Here is a 19,873-nt window from a genome sequence, read left to right on the forward strand (position 1 = left end):
CAATAATACTGGATAACTGGACATCATAAAGTATTAAAAAATAAAATTACTCTGAGAGAAGATTTTAATTTGCATTTATTTCAGTATGATTGTGTTATGTTTATTGAATGCATATTTTCTGTAAACTTTTTGTTCATATATTTGATCTATTTTCATATTGATATTTTTCCTTACAGATGTGTAAGAGCTCTTCGTATTAAGGAAGTTAGCTTTTGCTTTTAGATATTGAAAATATCACCCCTCCCCTGTTTGCTTTCTTGCATAGTTATGGTATTTTTATTTTTATTTTATTTAATTAATTAATTTATTTATTATTTATTTTTTTTTCCAAAGATAGAGAGACAGAGAAGAGAGAGAGAGAAAGAGAGAATTTTTTTTTTTTTTTTTTAAATATTCATTTTAGCTTTTGGCGGACACAACATCTTTGTTGGTATGTGGTGCTGAGGCTCGAACCCGGGCCGCACATATGCCAGGCGAGCGCGCCACTGCTTGAGCCACATCCCCGGCCCTATTTTATTTTTTTAAAGAGAGAGAGAGAGGTTTTTTTTTTTTTTTAATATTTATTTTTTAGTTTTCGGCGGACACAACATCTTTGTTTGTATGTGGTGCTGAGAATCGAACCTGGGCTGCATGCATGCCAGGCGAGCGTGCTAAGCTTAAGCCACATCCCCAGCCCCAGTTATAGTATTTTTATGCCTTATAGAGATAAAATGTTTATGCAGTAAAATTTATTGGTGTTTTTTATTTATGGCTTTGGGTTTTCTGTCATGCTTAGAAAGAGCTTCCTCAATCCACGATTTGAAAACAGTTTTAGTATTCCTTTAATAATTTCATGATTTAATTTTAAGAAATCATAAAATACTTCAAATACCCAAAAGAATGTATATAATGTGTGTAGGTTATAGAGGACAATAATATTTTGACTGGTACTGCCAAAAAACAAATACCAATAAATTCAATCTAAGAAATGGTGGCTTAGTGATTTAATTTTTAAAAAAAATTTTTTTTAGTTGTAGATGGACACAATATCTTTATTTATTTATTTTTGTGGTGCTGAGGATTGAACCCAATGCCTCATGCATGCAAGGCAAGCGCTCTACCACTGAGGTACAACCCCAGCCCAGTGGTTTAATTTCTTACATTAAAAAAAGGAGCTGGAGGGGCTGGGGTTGTAGCTCAGCGGTAGAGCACTTGCCTAGCACGTGCAAGGCCCTGGGTTGGATCCTTGGCACCACATAAAAATAAATAAACAAAATAAAGGTATTGTGTACAACTTAAAAAAAAAAAAAAAAAAAAAAAGGAGCTGGAGGGCTGGGGTTGTGGCTCAAGGGTAGAGTACTTCCGTAGCATGTGTGAGGCACGGGGTTCAAGCCTGAGCACCACACGAAAATAAATAAATAAAATATTGTGTCCATCTACAACTAAAATATTTATATATATATAAATGGAGCTGGAGGTATAGTATAGCTGAGTGGCAGAACACTTGCCTAGCATGCCTTGGATTCACTGCAAAAGAAAAACAAAACAAATCTCTTACCTGCAATTGTGGTGTGTGTGTGTGTGTGTGTGTGTGTGTGTGTAGTGTTTAGGAGTAGTAAGAATGTAGCTCAGGGGGCTGGCATTGTGGCTCAGTGGTAGCATGCTCACCTAGCAAGTGTGAGGCCCTGGGTTCGATCCTCAGCACCATATACAAACAAATAAAGATATTGTGTCCAACTACAACAAACAAACAAACAAACAAACAAACAAAAAAAGAAAGATTAAAGATGCATATTCTTTTTTTTTTTTTTTTAAAGAGAGTGGAGAGAGAGAGAGAGAGAGAGAGAGAGAATTTTTTAATATTTATTTTTTTAGTTTTTTCGGCGGACACAACATCTTTGTTTGTATGTGGTGCTGAGGATCGAACCCGGGCTGCACGCATGCCAGGTGAGCGCGCTACCGCTTGAGCCACATCCCCAGCCCCAAGATGCATATTCTTTAAAAAAAAAAAAAGAATGTAGCTCATGTGTGGCTTTTGTTTAACCATATAGCCATCTTGTTGTCCTAACATCATTTATTAAATAATCCCTCTTTTCCTATCATTTTAAAAATAATAGTATTACAGAGATCTAATCCGATCTCAGTATACAAAAACATTAAAAGTCACTTCTTACCTGTATTAAGGGTACATAAGATAACTAACAAAAGTCCTTGATGCTGAGTATGGTGGCCCAAACCTGTAATCCCAGCAGCTCAGGAGGTTGAGGCAGGAGGATCACAAGTTTCAGGCCAGCTTTGAGAATTTAGCAAGGCCCTGAGTAACTTAATGAGACCCCATCTCAAAATAAAAAATAAAAAGGACAAAATAAATGAATAAGTAAATAAATAGGGCTGGAATATAGCTCAGTGGTAAACTACCCCTGGCTTCAATCCCCAATAACCCCCCAGCCCCCAAAAATGTCCTTTATGTTTTCAGATTCAGTAACCAAAAGAATCCCCATTTACCAAAGCTTGCTGAAAAGAGAAAATGGGAAACTTCTAATTTCATAATGGAAAAAAAAAAAACAACCCACTAGATATTTGACCTCTTTAACCTTCAGCAAGTTATTCTACTTCCTTAAGTCCCAATTCCTTGACCTTTAGAATGAAGATAATAATAATACACTGCACAGAGTGTTGTCAGGACTAAGTGGGCTGGAGAATGCAACATGCTGGGCATAGCACCTGGGACATCCTAAGCTTTCAATCATTGCTTTAATAGTTGTTCCTATTATTAAGGTTCTTGTTACTACATTATCTGCCTCTAGATACTGGAAGGAAGTTCATGCTCTTTCGCTTTATAGCTGGCCCACAATTCTTGCACTGGATTGTTATTGTTAAATAGATCCAGTTTGCTAAATTTTATGCTTTGCAATAAATGTTTTTTTTTTTTTTTTTTTTTTAAAGAGTGAGATAGAGAGGGAGAGAGATAATTTTTTTAATATTTATTTTTTAGTACTTGGCGAACACAGCATCTTTGTTTGTATGTGGTGCTAGGATCGAACCCAGGCCGCACGCATGCCAGGCGAGCGCGCTACCACTTGAGCCACATCCCCAGCCCATAAATGTTTTTTTTTAAAGAATTTTTTTTTGTAGTTGTAGATGGACAGAATGCGTTTATTTATTTATTCATTCATTCTTTGTGGTGCTGAAGATCAAACCCAGGGCCTTGTGCATGCAAGGCAATCACTCTACCAACTGAACTATCTCCCCAGCCCTTATTTATTTTTTAATGTGATGCTGAGGATCCAACCCAGTGCTTCATGCATGCTAGGCAAGTGCTCTGCCACTGAGCTACAGCCCCATGCCTAAATGTACACTTTTATAAGTAAATGAAAACAACACCAATCCCTAATATTACAGTAAGTGTTGTTTCCTACTCCTCAAAGCCTCTCTCTTCCCTGCTAAAAAACAGTGTGGGATCCAAGACATCCTCTTGGAATAGTTGTACATTTGTGTACCCCTGAGCTGAGACTTTATTAGAAATAGCACCCCTGCACCATGTAGATATTTTTGGAAACTGAAGTCATCTAAATAATGTACTTTATCCCTCATTATTTCCAAACTGATTTTTAAGTAGTTCCATCCACATCTACAAGGATAAAAGCAGTTTACTGAATTTAGTATGTTGTCAAATTTAATTCTCAAGTGATGAGATATATAGAGGTATGAACTAGCTTCCCCATTTCATAGCTGAAGGAACTATTATAAAGAGTATTTTTCTTGCTGAAAGTTACTCAAAAAGGTAATTGCTAGTGTCACATGCCTGTAAACCCAGCAATTTATTTGTAAGGCTGAGACAGGAAGATGGTGAGTTCAAGGCTGCCCTCAGCAGACCCTATCTCAAAAGAAAAAAAAATAAAAATAAAAAGGGCTGGGAATGTAGCTCAGCCTTAAAGTACAACTGGGTTCAATCTCTAGTACTGAGAAAAAAGAAAAGAAAATTGCAAGAACCCATTTGTTTTTAGATCCCTTGGGTCACAGTTCAAGAGTATCTATCTGTAAGTCCAAATTATTCTTAAAAGGAACCATTGGATGTGGAAATTATAATGTGAATAGATATTCCAAGAGAAAATTATCACTTTATTTGAAATAAATGAGTAAATTATTTAGCGCTCTGTTCTATCCGTTAATTATTAATCTATTATATACAGATTTTAATTCCTCTGAGAGTGTATAGTTTAAGGATACCAACAACCATTTACAGAATATTAACAAATCAACAATAGGTTGATGATTCATACTGGATTCATGCCAGGGTCTGTAAAAGAACTCAACAAACATGATATGCATTTGAAAAAACTGATAATCACAATTAAAATTTCCAAACCTTTCAAGCCTAAGAAATCATATTAAGTAGAATATTAACATTTGATTTGTTCCTACTTCCCTTATAGCACTGTAGACACCGTGATTTATCAGATTTTGGGGATAGTGGGACACAAGACTGTTTTTCAAATAAAAAAGTGATGTTTGGCTTTTTCCATTTTTAGATTTTTCAAACTTATGGCATAGTTTGGAACACTTCAGTACACTGATGCTTCTAAAATCCTTTCTGTATCCGTGGTTGTGGTCTTTATTCCTTAAAGAGACATTTTAAAATTATTATTTTGAGAATAAGCAAAGCAATTTACCAATTTTCCTTTATTTCTTTCTTAACTCATCCTCATTATTTACTTAAAAAAACCTTATGAACTGCCCATCAGAATTTTGAAGGCGTCTTGAAGCAAATGGTTCGAATTCACTCGTGGTGCCCCCAGGGATATGAATCTGCATCTTAAATGACTGAAAAAGCAATTATAACCCTGTTAATAACAAGAGCACCTGGACTCCCGCCAATGCCGCCCCTGGGACCTGCCCGCTCAGCGCCGCCGGTCCCGGCGGGTTAGTCCGCGGCCGAACGGCGACTCCGCCCGCCCGCCCCGCCCCGCCCGTTGGCCGCGGGGGTCGGCCCAGCGCGCGGCCGCGGACAGGAAGGCCGGCCGGGCACAAAGACGAGCCCCGGGCAGGGAGCGCAGCCCACCGGCCAGGGTCGCTGCCCGCAGCGCGCGTCCGCAATCCGGGCCGCGACGCCGCCAGAACCCGTCCTCTCTCCGCCTTTCCTTCTGCTCATTTTATTAAAAAGAGGAGGAAAGGGGGGAAAAAAAAAAAAAGTAGTCCCGCCTCCTATGCACTCCCTCTGCCTCCCATTGGCCTGGCCCCCGTGCGCGTCACAGCGCGCTTCGCCAATGGCGGGGCACAATACTGCGAGGTGGGCCGGGCCCGAGCGGGGAGTGGGCGGTGGGTCCGCGCAGCAGCCCTGCCGCGGGTCCGCCACCATCGCGGAGGTGCCGCTGCTCCCACAGACGCTCGCGAGCCGCCCCCCGCGCTCCGGAGCCGCCTCTTCCTCCCACACGCCCGAGACGCTCGCTCCGCCGGCCTCGGCCCCCGCCTCCTCCTCTTCCCTGTCGCGCTCCCCACATTGTCTTATCCTCATTTTCTCTCCCAGTTGTTGAGGAAAAAAAAATCACCGTCTTCCTCAGGGAGCCCCTGGCCCTCCGAGAAACACCACCAGACATGGTCCTGGGCCCCCGCTGCTGAAGGCTCGTCCCGGCAGGAGTGGCCGCGGCAGGCGAGCCCCGGCCCCGGCGTCGCGTCCCCGGCTGGCCGCCCCCCGGCCCCGCGCCTGCGGCCCCGCCGCCCCCCGCCGCGCCCGAGCCGCCGCACGCCGCCCCGGTTGATGGTGTAGCGCGTTGGGGAAGGTAAGCCTTCAGCCCGCCGCGCGAGCGCCGCCCGCCGTCCGCAGCCTCTGCCCCGGGGCCTGGGGACGCGTCCTGGGCGGCGGGGGTCGCGGGAGCCCCCGCGGGCCCGGGAGCAGGCTTTGCGGGCGCCGAGGGCCGCGCTCGGTTCCCGGCCCCGCGACCCCGCGACCCCGCTCCTCCCGGGGCTGCTAATTCACTCTCTCGTCGCAGTCGTCCGAGGTCTGTTTCACGGGACTGAATCATTGGCTGAAATGTGGGAGGGAAGGAGGTCCAGGACCGAAGCCTAGAATTCTTGAATGTTTGTGATTTTGGGGGTCCTGGAGGCGGACTGTTATTAAAAAGTATCATTTTCACATTGGAGGAAGAGTCCTCCTTTGTGTTCTCAACCTCTGGTTCTCTGGTCTGTGTGATTCCAAAATTATGAAACCAGAAATCACAGAATAATAGAATTCTTACCATCATGGTTTAGTTTTGCTGTCTGAAAAGAGGGTGCCTTCTAGTTGTTATTATTTTTTTAAGGTTATGGAAAGAAAATAAGTACTTTTACATAGACTAGGGTGTGTGTATGTCTGTGTTTTGGGCGGGGGGAGAAGTATTGCAGGTTTCCTTTGGAACTGGGTGCTTGAGAAGTTGTTGAAAGGATAACAAAATGATTCATTGTTGAATTGTCATTTTCCTCTCTCTCTTTTCCAAGGTTTGCTTACAATTTTTCTGGATTACAGACGTCAAACATTGATTTAAGCAAAATGTGTCCTTGAGAAACTGGGTGCTTTAAATGTTTCAGTATGTGCTGCTATTTTAAAGTACATTTTTAGAAAGTAGTTTTGTATGAATCCTGAAATAGCTTTCTTCAAAGCAATTTTTTAAACAGAAAAAAAGATAACTTAGTAAATGGGTGAACTTGGTGAATTACAAGGACATTTAATTCAGCACAAACTAATGCATCCTGTGTTTAGATTTGAAACAGTTTTGATAATTGCTTTCCATTAAAAAAAAAAGACCTTTTTGTTTGTTGTACACTGGTGTCTTCAGTCGCAGTCTGCTGGGGGAGGGGAGAGAAGATGGATCTTTACAATAATAAAATCATCTTTGGTTATTTCCTTCCATGGATCTGCTTGCTGAGTTATTTCCACTGCAAATTATAAACCAGTTTTGATTTTGATGGCCTGGCCTGTATGGAAAGCTGGCTTCCAGCTCTCCCTGTTGTTGAGGGCCAAGGGAAAAGAGGCAAAGGCAGGCATGCGTGCACACACACACACACACACACACACACACATACACAATACCAGGCTGAGGGCTCATTGTTCTTCCATACACACATTCATTCTCTCTCCCATATTTGGGACTAGGTTTGCACAGACAAACACAGCTCTTTTTGGGAGAGAGGAGAGAAAATGGGGGGAAGGGTGGGTGCCTTTCTTTCTCAGCTTTCTTTCACCCATCTCATGTCTGGCTTTTTTGCAACCTTGCAAGGCAGAAGAGTATATGGGAAACTAAAGGACACTCAGAAACATGTTCAGAGACTCCTCTGTCTTTCTTTCTTCCTTTTGCAGCCCTGCTTTTGCTGCTCTTTCTTTTTTGTACATGTAACGTTGCAATCTCTCTCTCTGTTGTATCCTTACATTGAGTTCTCAGTTCTTTCACATTCCTCATTGCCCCTGACTTTACTGGGAATAGTGATTTGTTCATTTGACTCTTATTGTATTGAATGCAACCAGGTCTTCTTTTCTTTATAGAAATAGATTACCTCAGGTAAAATTATAAAGATTGTATTTGAGATAAGTATTTAGGAAAGGGGGCGAGGGTGTATGTGTGTGTTATTAGTGGTGTCATGGTTTGATGGTCAGGTTTGCTGGCTTTTGAGCTTTCAATGTGATGGTTGTTTTTGTAAAATAAGGGTCTTACAAAAAGATCTGGTTTTCTGTTTTGGGGGTTAGTGTAGAGACTCCGTGGAATACTGAGCAGGGCTGAGACTCCACTAGGGGTAAACTCAACTCTGGGCCAAGGATGGAGGTTGGTGTGAACACTTGTGGGTTGTAGAATAGCACCTTCTACTGGTTAATTGCTTTGACGGATCCAGATGAAGAGAATGGGGGAGGGGATTAACGGCTGAAGCTTAATGATTTTCTTTGAAACGCAGTTGCTGTGCCTTTCTGCAAATGCCACTTCCCTGAGCTGCTAATACAGATGCCCTTTGACAGGCATGGTTGTATCGAGGCTTTATTATGTTATTGGCTGTATCTTTGACATTAATTTGTTCTGTTATCAGAGGTACACATTGTGGCAAGGACTGCTTTGAATTGATGCTCTTCCATTCTTTATGAGAAATCTAGTTTGTCTTGAAATAGTAAACAAAAAAGGGGGTTTATTTGCATTTCAGGTGTTGGAAGCTGTATATATACCTGCAGTCCTTTAAAAAAGTTTTTAATATAATTTGGAAAAAATCAAATAAACCTGCCCTGTGGAAAGTAGATCCCTGGCATTGGACAGACATTTTCCTCAGGGATTTAACCTGGGCAAGGGGAGGTTAGAGGAGTAGTTGGGGTGGGGAAATCTTATTAAAATCAGCAAATTGTGTACATAATAGTGTTGCATTGCAGTAATATTGTTTTCAGTAGTCATATAATCAAAAATAAGTCTGATAGGATGGTTTATGGATTAGATTCTTAAAAAAAAAAGGGATGCCAGAGAATATTTTAATTAGTGTGTATACAGATTAATATAGACAAAGGCTGAATTCCTGCTCAAAGGCTCCTAAATGAAGGTGTCTGATAAATGCCTTGAGGGACTTTATTATCACTTATCCTAAAACATCTCAATTGTTTTAATATAATAAGCAGTTCTGTAGGTTGCAGTTGTGAAATAAACATCTGTTCCACACTGGCTACTCTTGAGAATTCGATAACTGATTGACTTTGCTTCCCAAGTGAATTGAAGTGTAATCTATAAAGTTACATGCCTTTTACAATGAAATGTGAACATCTCAAGTATGGTATTTATTCAGTGGGAATAGAATCAGGTAATTTCAATCCAGTCTGTTCTCTGCTAGTGTTTTGTTGAAAGGAAACTAGAGTAACTGAGAACCAATTTCAGTTAACAAGGTAATACAAATCAAGAAATTATATATACTGTTTACTTTTTCATCTTTGACTTTTGACTTATTGTTGTATCAAGAAAGTTTTTAAAAAAATGGTACAGTAATTGTTACGTCCTGCAGTAATTACATATAGCATCAAACACACAAGGAAGACAATGATCTATGCCCTTCTAAGAACCTGTACATGCCGAATGTTATTGTTCATTTTGCAAGCACCCCTTATGGTTTTGAATCTTTAACATCTTGTTCAAATTTCAGTAATCAAAAAAACATTTAAGTAGTAAAATAATTTGTATGTACCAAGTTCTTTTGGGAATAGTATGCTTTCCTACTAACTGCTTTTGGCAGTTACTTTTGTAGTTGATTTAAAGGTTAAGATAGCATAAAATTCAGATGTTTAAGTGAGTCATTACTGTAACCTAGCTGTGAACTTCATTGCATACATATATACATCCCAAAACAATACACTGTTGTCTTATATAATCTGTTTCTGATAATGCTGTACTCTAGTTAATTGTAGGGTTTTTAACAATCAGGAATTCCTTTTGAATCATATTCATGTGATTGTTAATTATTGGTATCTTGATAATTCTCCAAAGTTGAAGCTTTGCTTATCCTATTTGAATATGATTGTGGTGAGTCTGTTGGTCTGTGCTTAGTTTCTTGCCTAACAGGTCTTAGTGTTTTTTTTTTTTTTTTTTTTTTTTTTGGGATACTAGGGGTAGAACTCAGGGGCACTCAACCAACTGAGCCACATCCCCAGCCCTATTTTGTATTTTATTTAGAGACAGGGTCTACCGAGTTGCTTATGCCTTGACTTTGCTGAGGCTGGCTGTGAACTCGAGATCCCCCTGTCTCAGCCTCCTGAGCTGCTGGGATTACAGGCAGGTGCCACCGTGCTTGGTGGTTTTAGTGTTTTTTAAGTGTGGAGAAAGTGTACTTAAATATGTGTTTGAAGTTTATTAAAATTGTTTATGCCATTTTAATGACTACCAATAACTCAAGCATGCCCAAATAATAAATACATTTGCTATCTTGGAATTTTGTTATTATTACTTTTTTTTGTTTTGTTTTGTTATCAGGGATTGAACCCAGGGGCACTTAATCACTGAGCCACATCCCACACTTTTTATGTTTTTTATTTTGAGACACGAGACTCGCTAAGTTTCTGAGGCTGGCTGTGAACTTGTGGTTCTCTTGCCTCAGCCTCCTGAGTTGCTGGGATTATAGGTGTCATCACCACAACCGGCCTACCTTGGAGTTTTGGTTGGAATTATGATTTGTATAACTAACTTGTTGGCATGCCAAGTAATGTAAGATTCATGTCCCTACATGAGATAACTGTATCAGGTAGTACTGTTAACGTAAATGTGTAAATGTTTTTTTTTTTTTTTTTGATACTGGGGATTTAACCCAGGGGCACTTTACATTGAGCTACATCCCCAGTCCTTTTGAGTAGCTTGGCAGGGTCTTGCTAAGTTGCTTAGGCTGGCCTCAAACTTGAGATCCTCCTGCCATCCTGCCACACTCTTCCCAATCCCTGGGATTACAGGTGTATGCCACCACATGCCTCTTGTAAATTCTTGTTAACTGATAAAAGTTGCTAATATATTAGCAGTCATAAGCAATACATTTAACTGTGAAATATTTTTCTTATATGGTTAGGTTCCAAAATGATATAACCTTTATTTCATAGACTATTTGATATTACAAGACTCCTCATAGCATATTTGTTTTGGGTTTTTGTATTAGAAGTTGAAGCCATGGGTCATACCTTTAGTTTAATTATTGTAGCTTTAAGGGATTTGGTAAGGGTGTTTGGCTTGCAGGGAACAGATCTTCAAAGTTATTTCAAGTATCGAGGGAAAGTGGAACATATACTTGAGTCTATCCTCTCAGAAGAACAAGATCCCACATTTAGTGGGGCCTCACTGACACTGGAATACTGTTAGGGATGTGGATTCCACTCAGTGTTAGTGACTAGATACCTTTTTGCCTCCTCAGCAGGAGGTTGTTGAGCCATACCCTGGTGCCAGGGCTGTGCCTAGCAATAAGAACATCATTCTAAAGGGGACAGTATTTATATTGTTGGCTTGGACTACTGTGAAAGAGAGCTTGTGAGCTAGTATGCTGTGCAGCATCTCTAGGCAGAGTGCTAGCTGGGAGAGCTTGTTTGCCAAAACCCACTCCAGCACACTCACCAAGGGCATGAGTGCATACATTCATTAGCACCTATGTATGTCCCCAAGGTTCCCAGAGGTCTCATTCCTAATCCCCTTTCTACTTGTGGGACACTTGATATGTGTGGGGTGAACACAGTTCAGGGTGAGTGTGTGGAGGCAGGAATGTGGGCATGTGTCTGCATGTGTGAAGCGCCAGAGGCGGCACTGGAAACCTCCCTCCCTGGCAGAACCTGGCTGTGCTGAGGGAGTGTTTCCTCACAAGCAGTTTGGTTTAATTCCTAATGAGATGTAGGGCTTTGGTCATTGATTTAAATAGACATTTGATATATGAAAACATCATTCAGGTACATTTAAACTGATGCTTCTTATTTTTGTGGTGCTGGGATGGAACCCAGATTGTTACTCATGCTAGGCTCTACCACTGAGCTATCTATATCTACAGACCCTGGGTGCTTCTTATTAAAACTAGATCTAGTACTCCCTCTGCCCGTCTTATCTCACTCCCCTCTCAGTCCTTTCTGGAATATAAGTGAAGGCATATCATCCTGCCACCCTGCTCGGTCCTGTATGTGGGGTTGTTCAGGTTAGACAGTGGCAGGCTAACTTAATTTTTTTTATGGAAAGAAGGATTTCTTTCTTGCGTGAGGCACTAAACAGCCAAGGCTGGCTCAACTAATTCTCTACTATTAACTCAGCTGTTTTATGTCTGCTTTCTTTATGCCTCTGCTTCCACTGCTAAATACTCTTTGTATCTGTAATTAAAAATTTCCAAAAGAGATCTGATAGCTTATTACTTATCACCATCGTTGATTAAGGGTTGGGGTCAGACCACCTCATAAGCTGCCCACAAGCCCTCCAAATGGGATGCCCTTAGGCTGGATGCTCACCCCCAGTACACCGGTTCACATGCAGGGACACAGTTGAGCTGATTGAGGGGATGGGAGGCATTCTGAACCACTGGCCTATGGAAAGGGAATTTCCTTTCTTTTGTTAGATTCTACCAAGTTTTCCTGTCTTAATTTTCCCTGACATGATGCTTTTCATAGCCTTTTTCTGTTTAACAGTTTATTTTGCTTTAAGAAACTATATAATCATAATTAGTAGTCATATGGGGTTGCCTTTCTGATGAGATGGTTTTGTTGCATTGTATTTTTTTTTTTTAAAAGAGAGAGTGAGAGAGGAGGGAGGGAGGGAGGGAGAGAGAGAGAGAGAGAGAGAGAGAGAGAATTTTTTTTTAATATTTATTTTTTAGTTCTCGGCGGACACAACATCTTTGTTGGTATGTGGTGCTGAGAATCGAACCCGGGCCGCACGCATGCCAGGCGAGCGCGCTACCACTTGAGCCACATCCCCAGCCCTGTTGCATTGTATTTTTAAAACAAATTTTCTGTGAATTAAGCCTCCAATATACCTATCTTTCTGCCTTTCTAAGTCAAAGTTTCCTAAGCTGCATTTATAGCATACAAATATGCTAGAAATATTTTAAGTGAGGTCAAATAAATTTACAATGTATGTTAGCACCTTAATGCCTCAGAAATGTCATATAATATAGAGATTTCTTGTTTGCTCCTTTTACTCCAGAGAATAGCTGTGACTTTCTCATGGGGTACTAATTCTGTAGGACACATTTTGAGAAATGTGTCAGATGAATCCGTTGTTAGTCAAAGGTGTGTTTTTTCTCCTTAATAAGGAAGTAAGTACTGCTTTATACTATTTTTCCTTAAGCAACTCCAGTACATCTAAGGGTGCAAATGACTTCTTTTCCTACCTTATGCAAATGTTATCCTGGAGTTACATTTGATTGTGGCATCTGTTAATCCTTCAGTCCATCTCAATCTGATCAGTCAAATGAATTTTTTTTTTTTTATCTTACTCCATTAGTTATGCCCAAATTCAGTGTTTAATTTTTGGACAGCTGTGGTCAACTGTATAATCACTGGCAGGAATTTTTCTTTCTTTTCTTTTAGATATTTTTAAAATTGTGGTTGGACACAATATCTTTATTTATTTTTATGTGGTGCTGAGGAGCCTCACACATGCAAGGCGGGTGCTCTACCACTGAGCTACAGCCCTAGCCCCAGGCAAGAATTTTTCAACAAATAGAAACAAATGCTTGACTGTAGTTCATTGGATTAAGCATTCTAGATATTTAAAGATGAAAAGAACAATCTTCAAGAAATTAATGCTGGGGCTGGGGCTGTGGCTCAGCGGTAGAGTACTTGCCTGGTACATGCAAGCACTGGGTTTGATCCTCAGCACCACATTAAAAAACATAAATAAAATAAAAATATTACGTCCAACTACAACTAAAATTTATATCTATCTATCTATCTATAAATTAGTTTATACTGGCCATTGGATCATATAACTGTTAGAAGTTGCAGGTGAATGTTTTAGAGAGACAAAAAATATAGGGTTCTGTTATTTATTGCTATATAGCAAGTTATGTCAAATCTAGGGACAGCACAGTAAACATTTTTTTTATAATTATTTTTTAGTTTTAGGTGGTCACAATGTCTTTATTTTTTATTTTTTTGTGATGCTGAGGATTGAATCCAGTGTCTCATGCATGCTAGGTGAGCACTCAATTACCATTGAGACACAATTCCAGCCCACAGTAAACATTTTTTATCTCACACCTTTTGTGTCAGTTGTTTGGCAGTGGCTGGGGTCTGACTAGGGGGATTCTCTTGAGGTTGCAGTCAAGATGTATGTTAGCTGAGAAGCCAGGTGCAGTGGTCCATACCTATAATCCCAGCAACTCAGGAGGCTGAGGTAGGAGAATCACGTGTTTGAGGCCAACCTCCTCAACTTAGACCCTGTCTCAAAAAATACAAAGTACCTGGTATGTAGTTCAACAGTAGAGCACCCTTTGGTTCAATCCCCAGTACCTAAAACAAAACAAATATACATAATATCTGGGACTACATTCATTTTGGAGTCCTTTCTGGGACTGGAGGATTTGCTTCTAGAATGGCTCACTCACATGGCTATGAGCAGGAAGCTGGCCACTTGGAACTCTCCAATGGGGCTACTTGAGTGACCTTCTGACATGGCATTTGGTTTCTTCCAGAGCAGGTGATCAGAGAAAGAGTAGGAAAGGAGGAAGCCTTAGTGCTTTCTGTGACAGTCTTGGTGGTTCTGTACCATCACTTTCAATTTAGTGCATTAGTTAGAATTAAATCACTAAGTCCAACCCACAAAAGGGAGGAACATCAAAGAAATTTTGGATTTATTTTTACAACTACCACAGGGATTCAAAGGGGAGAGAGATGGCAGATTAGAAAAATGCTTTTCCTTATGATTAGTGAACTCTAAACAATGCTTTCCCTTGACTGGAGGGTGGTTGTTGAGTTTCAGGGGAGCCTAGCAGAATTTTGCATTGCTCATCTTCCCTGTAATCTTCTTGAGATTGTTTCTATTTCCTGCGAATTTCCTGTTCTTAGAGCAGATCTAATCCATTTCTTTCTTTCTTTTTTTTTTTCTTTTTGCTACTGGGAATTAAACGCAGGGGTGCTATATTGAGCCATATTCCCAGCCCATTTTATTTTTTATTTTGAGATAGGGTTTGCTAAATTGCCCAGGTTGAGACTCAGCCACCCGAGTTGCTGGGATTACAGGTGCATGCACCATCCTCAGCTTAATCCATTTATTTAAAACTGCTGAAGATGCACTTTTTGTTGTTGTTGTTGTTGTTGCCATTCTTATTTCCTATCAGTTAAGTACCCTTCAATTCTGTAACCTTCTCACTCATTTTATTACTTCATATCTTGTGTTAATGTTTGTTTTTATTTTCACTTTCACGTTTTAAAGCTAATCATGTTCTCTTCATTAGATTGTAAAACCCTGGAAGGCAGGAGGGTTTCCCTTTGACTATTCCAGTATATGTGCTCACATTTGAAATTAGATGTATTCTGAAAAACACATTTATTGAATCTAAGCTGCTATCATTTGCAGGCTGTGTTATTACCTTAAAACTACCAAGAATGGGGCTGGGGATGTGGCTCAAGCGGTAGCGCGCTCGCCTGGCATGCGTGTGGCCCGGGTTCGATCCTCAACACCACATACAAACAAAGATGTCGTGTCTGCCGAAAACTAAAAAATAAATATTAAAAATTCTCTCTCTCTCTCTCTCTCTCTCTCTCTCTCTCTCTCCCTCTCCCTCTCCCTCCCCCTCTCTCTCTCTCTCTTAAAAAAAACAACAAAAAAACAAAAAACTACCAAGAATGAAAAAAGAGAACTATTATGTAAGACCTGTCTCAATTCCTATGTCATATAAAACACTGTGCATCTTAGAATTATTGAATTATGGTCCATCTATTTAGGTGTCATAATTTCACAACTGTATATTCCCTTGAAAGCATACCTGAAGATGTCTTAAAGAAGATAATATTTTTCCTGAAGGAACAGTGTTTATTGGTTGTCTTTTTGTGGTGGGGGGAGTACCAGGAATTAAATTCAGGGGCACTCAAACACTGAGCCACACTCCCAGCCCTATTTTGTATTTTATTTAGTAATAGGGTCTCACTGAAATGCTTAGTGCTTCGATGTTGCTGAGACTGGCTTTGAACTTGCAATCTTCCTGTCTCTGCCTCCGGCTGGGATTCCAGGCATGCTCCACTGTGCCCTGCTGGCTGTATTGTTGTGTGAGAATTTAGATGAACAGTCTTAGCTACAACCAACAATATAGTAAAAACAGATGCTACCATAAATCTATAGTCATCCTAGTTAAATTATGTTCTAATTTCCAAAGAGTAGGTATAACTGGTATGTATTTTGATTCGTAATCCATCTTTGTGTATATACATAGAATACAAAAATACCACTTAATGATTTTAACTTAAACTGTGCTCTGTTTAAATATGGGTGTTCCTCACCATTCTTTCCATTAACTTTTAAAATATCTATCTATCTATCTATCTATTTATTTATTTAGAGAGAGAATTTTTTTTTTTTAATATTTATTTTTAGTTTTCGGCGGATATAACATCTTTGTATGTGGTGCTGAGGAGCGAACCTGGGCTGCACGTATGCCAGGCGAGCGCACTACCACTTGAGCCACATCCCTAGCCCAAAATTTTTATTTATTAATAAATTTTTTTTAGTTGTAAGTGGACACAATACCTTAATTTATTTGTTTTTATGTAGTGCTGAGGATCAAACCCAGTGCCTCACACGTTTCACTGAACTATATCCCCAGCACTCTTCCATTAACTTTTTTTTGGAAAAGTGGCCCATTATTAGTGACAGCTGTTGTGGCATTTTGATAATATGCTGATTCTTGTTTTGGTAACAGGAGTATAATTTTTTCTTTTGGGTACTGGAGATTGAACTCAGGGGCACTTGACCATTGAGCCACATCCTCTGCCCTGTTTTATATTTTATTTAGAGACAGGGTCTCACAGAGTTGTTTAATACCATCCTCCTGCCTCAGCTTCCCCAGCCACTGGGCTAACAGGTGTGCCCACCATGCCCAGCCAACAGGAGCTTAATTTCTTTCTTTCTTTCTTTCTTTTTTTTTTTTTTTTTTGGTGCTGGGATCAAACCCAGGGCCTTGTGCATGCAAGACAGGCACTCTATGTCCCCAGCCCAGGAGTATAATTTTTGAGGATGTGATTATATGTGATGTTAGCAGAGCAGAGCTGAAGCCTAATGATATTTGGTCTGAAACAAGAATATGATAATGGCAAGAGGATGATTACCTTGGAGGCTAGGAAAGAGGCCTGCTGAGAGAGTTCATTCACCTGCTGCAGGTGTAGGTGAATTGTGACTCATGAACTCTAGGAGGAAGAGGCCCGGCTACTTTGGTCACTTCAGTGAACCTTGCGTGTGAGGAATGTAGTGCATTCATTTGTCAACTATAAGAACAATATTATTGGGGCTGGGGCTGTACCTCAGTGGTAGAGTGAGCGCCTGCCTGGCACATGTGAGGCACCGGGTTCGATCCTCAGCACCACATAAAAATAAATAAATAAAGATATTGTGCCATCTACAACTAAAATAAATAAATAAGGTCTACTCACAAAATATTTTTTTAAAAAAGAACAATATTATTATTATTATTTTTAAAGAGAGAGAGAGAGAATTTTAATATTTATTTTTTAGTTATTGGTGGACACAACATCTTTGTTTGTATGTGGTGCTGAGGATCGAACCCGGGCCGCACACATGCCAGGCGAGTGTGCTACTGCTTGAACCACATCCCCAGCCCAAAAAGAACAGTATTATTGCATGGTATTATTGAGTATAATAATAAAGGCAGTTAGATTCAATTTTATGACTCCAGGCCATACTTGGGAACCTGATTTTTTTTTTTAATATTTATTTTGAAGTTGTAGTTGGACACAATACTTTTCATTTTGTTTATTTTTATGTGGTGCTGAAGATCAAACCCAGGGCCTTGCACGTGCTAGGTGAGCGCTCTACCTCTGAACCACAAGCCCAGCCCCAGGAACCTGATTTTTGACAAAATACTGCAAACATTTTAGATCCTCTTAGTTATTTGAATCATGTAAATTGAGTTTTTGTTTGGATTCTAGTAAGTTTAAAATATTTATTAAAAATGAATGAAATAGGAGGTTGAGATATAGCTCAGTTAGTAGGGTGCTTGCCTCGAATGCACAAGCCCTGGGTTCAATCCCCAGAACCACATACAAAAAAAGGGCTGGGGCTGTAGCTCCGTGCTTGCCTAGAATGCATGAGGCACTGGGTTTGATCCTCAGCACCACATAAAAGTAAATAAATAAATAAAGGTATTGTATTCATCTATAACTAAAAAAAAAGAATGCTACTGCAATGAGTTGAGTGTTCAGTATGTTATTTTTATTAAAAATTATTTAATTTGTCTTGAGATCTAATGATGGCTTCAGATTTTTATTGCTGGGTAAATTTTCTAGCTTTATAAAAGTCTAGTTTATAAAACATCTAATATGTGCTTCTTTTTTTAATTTTTTTTTTTTTAGTTATACATGGACACAGTATCTTTTTTTATTTTTATGTAGTGCTGAGGATCTAACCTCATATGGCAAGTGCTCTGCCACTGAGCCACAACCCCAGCCTGTGCTTCTTCTTTTTTTTTTTTAATATTTATTTTTTAGTTATTGGTGGACACAACATCTTTGTTTGTATGTGGTGCTGCGGATCGCACCCGGGCTGCACGAATGCCAGGCGAGCGCGCTACTGCTTGAGCCACATCTCCAGCCCCCTGTGCTTCTTTTTTTAACATATAATTTTTTATACCTTTATTTTATTTATTTTTACGTGGTGCTGAGGATTGAACCCAGTGCCTAACTTACATGAGTTTTCTACTGCCGAGCCACAACCCCAGTCATGATACATGCTTATTTAATATTTTATTTGGATTGGCTTAATGCCTTCATTTTTATAGCTTAGTGAGAATTTTTTTTTTTTTTTTTAAATGTACCAGAGATTAAACCAGGGGCTCTTAACTATTGAGCCACATCCCCAGCCCTTTGTGAATTTTATTTTGAGACAGGGTCTTGCTGAGTTGCTTGGCACCTTGCTAAATTGCTGAGGTTGTCTTTGAACTCGCTATCCTCCTGCCTCAGCCTCCCAAATTGCTGGGATTACAGATGTGCGCTACCGTGTCCCCCCCACTTAGTGAGAATTTTAAGGTCTTTATGGAATCCTTAAGCATTTTAGACACTATTCACAGATTTTAATAACTAGGATTATTTATGTGCTTGGAGTATGTTTGCTGTAATTTTTCTGACGAGCAGTGACTTTTCTTCTCTTAGGTAAGATAACTATTAGTTTTACAAGTCATAGTTTCTTTCCATTTATTGCTTGTTACTTGCCCCTGCATACAAATAAACTGTTCAGTTGTATAATTGTTTTTCTTTTTATTTATTTATTGGTGCCTGGGATTGAACTCGGGCACTCGAATACAATTATGGCATTTGCAGTAAATGGATGGAGTTGGAGAATATTATGCTGAGCAAAGTAAGCCAATCCCAATAAACTAAAGGGTGAATGTTTTCTCTGATTAGTGGATGCTGATCTGTGATGGGGGCGCATGGGGAGAATGGAGGAACTTTGGATTGGGAAAAGGGGAGGGTGGGGAGGAGTTATGGGGGCAGGAAAGATGGTGGAATGAGATGGACATCATTACCCTTGGTACATGTATGATTGCACAAATGGTGCATCTCTTCATGTGTACAACCAGAGAATTGAAATGTTGTGCTCCATTTGTGTATGATGAATTGAAATGCATTCTGCTGTCATGTACAATTAAATAGAATAAATTAAATAATAAATTTAAAAAATGCTGTATTAAGACCTTGGTTGTAGGGTAGCATTTTCAAGAGGCACCCCAAAGTACTGGGAGAGAAATTGAGAGGGAGGTGTCTTTTTTTTTTCTTTTTTGGTACTGGGAATTGCGTTCAACCACTGAGCCACATCCCAAGCCCTATTTTGTATTTTATTTTAGAAATAGGGTTTCACTGAGTTTTTAGTGCCTTGTTTTTTGCTGAGGCTGGCTTTGAACTCACAATTCTCCTGTCTCAGTCTCCCAAGCCACTGGGATTACAGGCGTATGTCACCATGCCCAGCAAGAGGGAAGCATCTTAATCTTTCTTACTTTCATATACTGTTTGTCCTATGTGAACATGACATAATTAACAATTTATTGTGCAATAAAAGCCTGTGCTTTAAAATATTTTTTAGATTCGTGTCATTCTCATTTTATCATACGCTTTAGTGAAATGCAAACTTCCATGGGAAATGGTGTGTATAAAATGATCAAGTTGAATATTGTGTCCTTGACAAATTTTCTCATTAGTGAGAAAGAATACTGTATGCTGCTGAGTACTAGG

The 19,873-nt window shown here is 39.8% G+C and overlaps 1 protein-coding gene across 1 annotated transcript in view; it reads left to right on the forward strand.

The window, feature by feature from the left end:
- The first annotated feature begins 5,742 nt into the window (after positions 1 to 5,742).
- The window catches only part of Rere (arginine-glutamic acid dipeptide repeats), a 395,515-nt gene continuing 381,384 nt past the window's right edge, over positions 5,743 to 19,873 (forward strand). The window contains exon 1 of the mRNA XM_076861360.2: positions 5,743 to 5,759. The gene's annotated coding sequence lies outside the window, so the exon portion shown is untranslated. The remainder of the gene's footprint in view (positions 5,760 to 19,873) is intronic.

The sequence above is a fragment of the Callospermophilus lateralis genome, chromosome 7, assembly GCF_048772815.1.
Source record: "Callospermophilus lateralis isolate mCalLat2 chromosome 7, mCalLat2.hap1, whole genome shotgun sequence".
In the NCBI taxonomy this organism is placed as follows: domain Eukaryota; kingdom Metazoa; phylum Chordata; class Mammalia; order Rodentia; family Sciuridae; genus Callospermophilus; species Callospermophilus lateralis.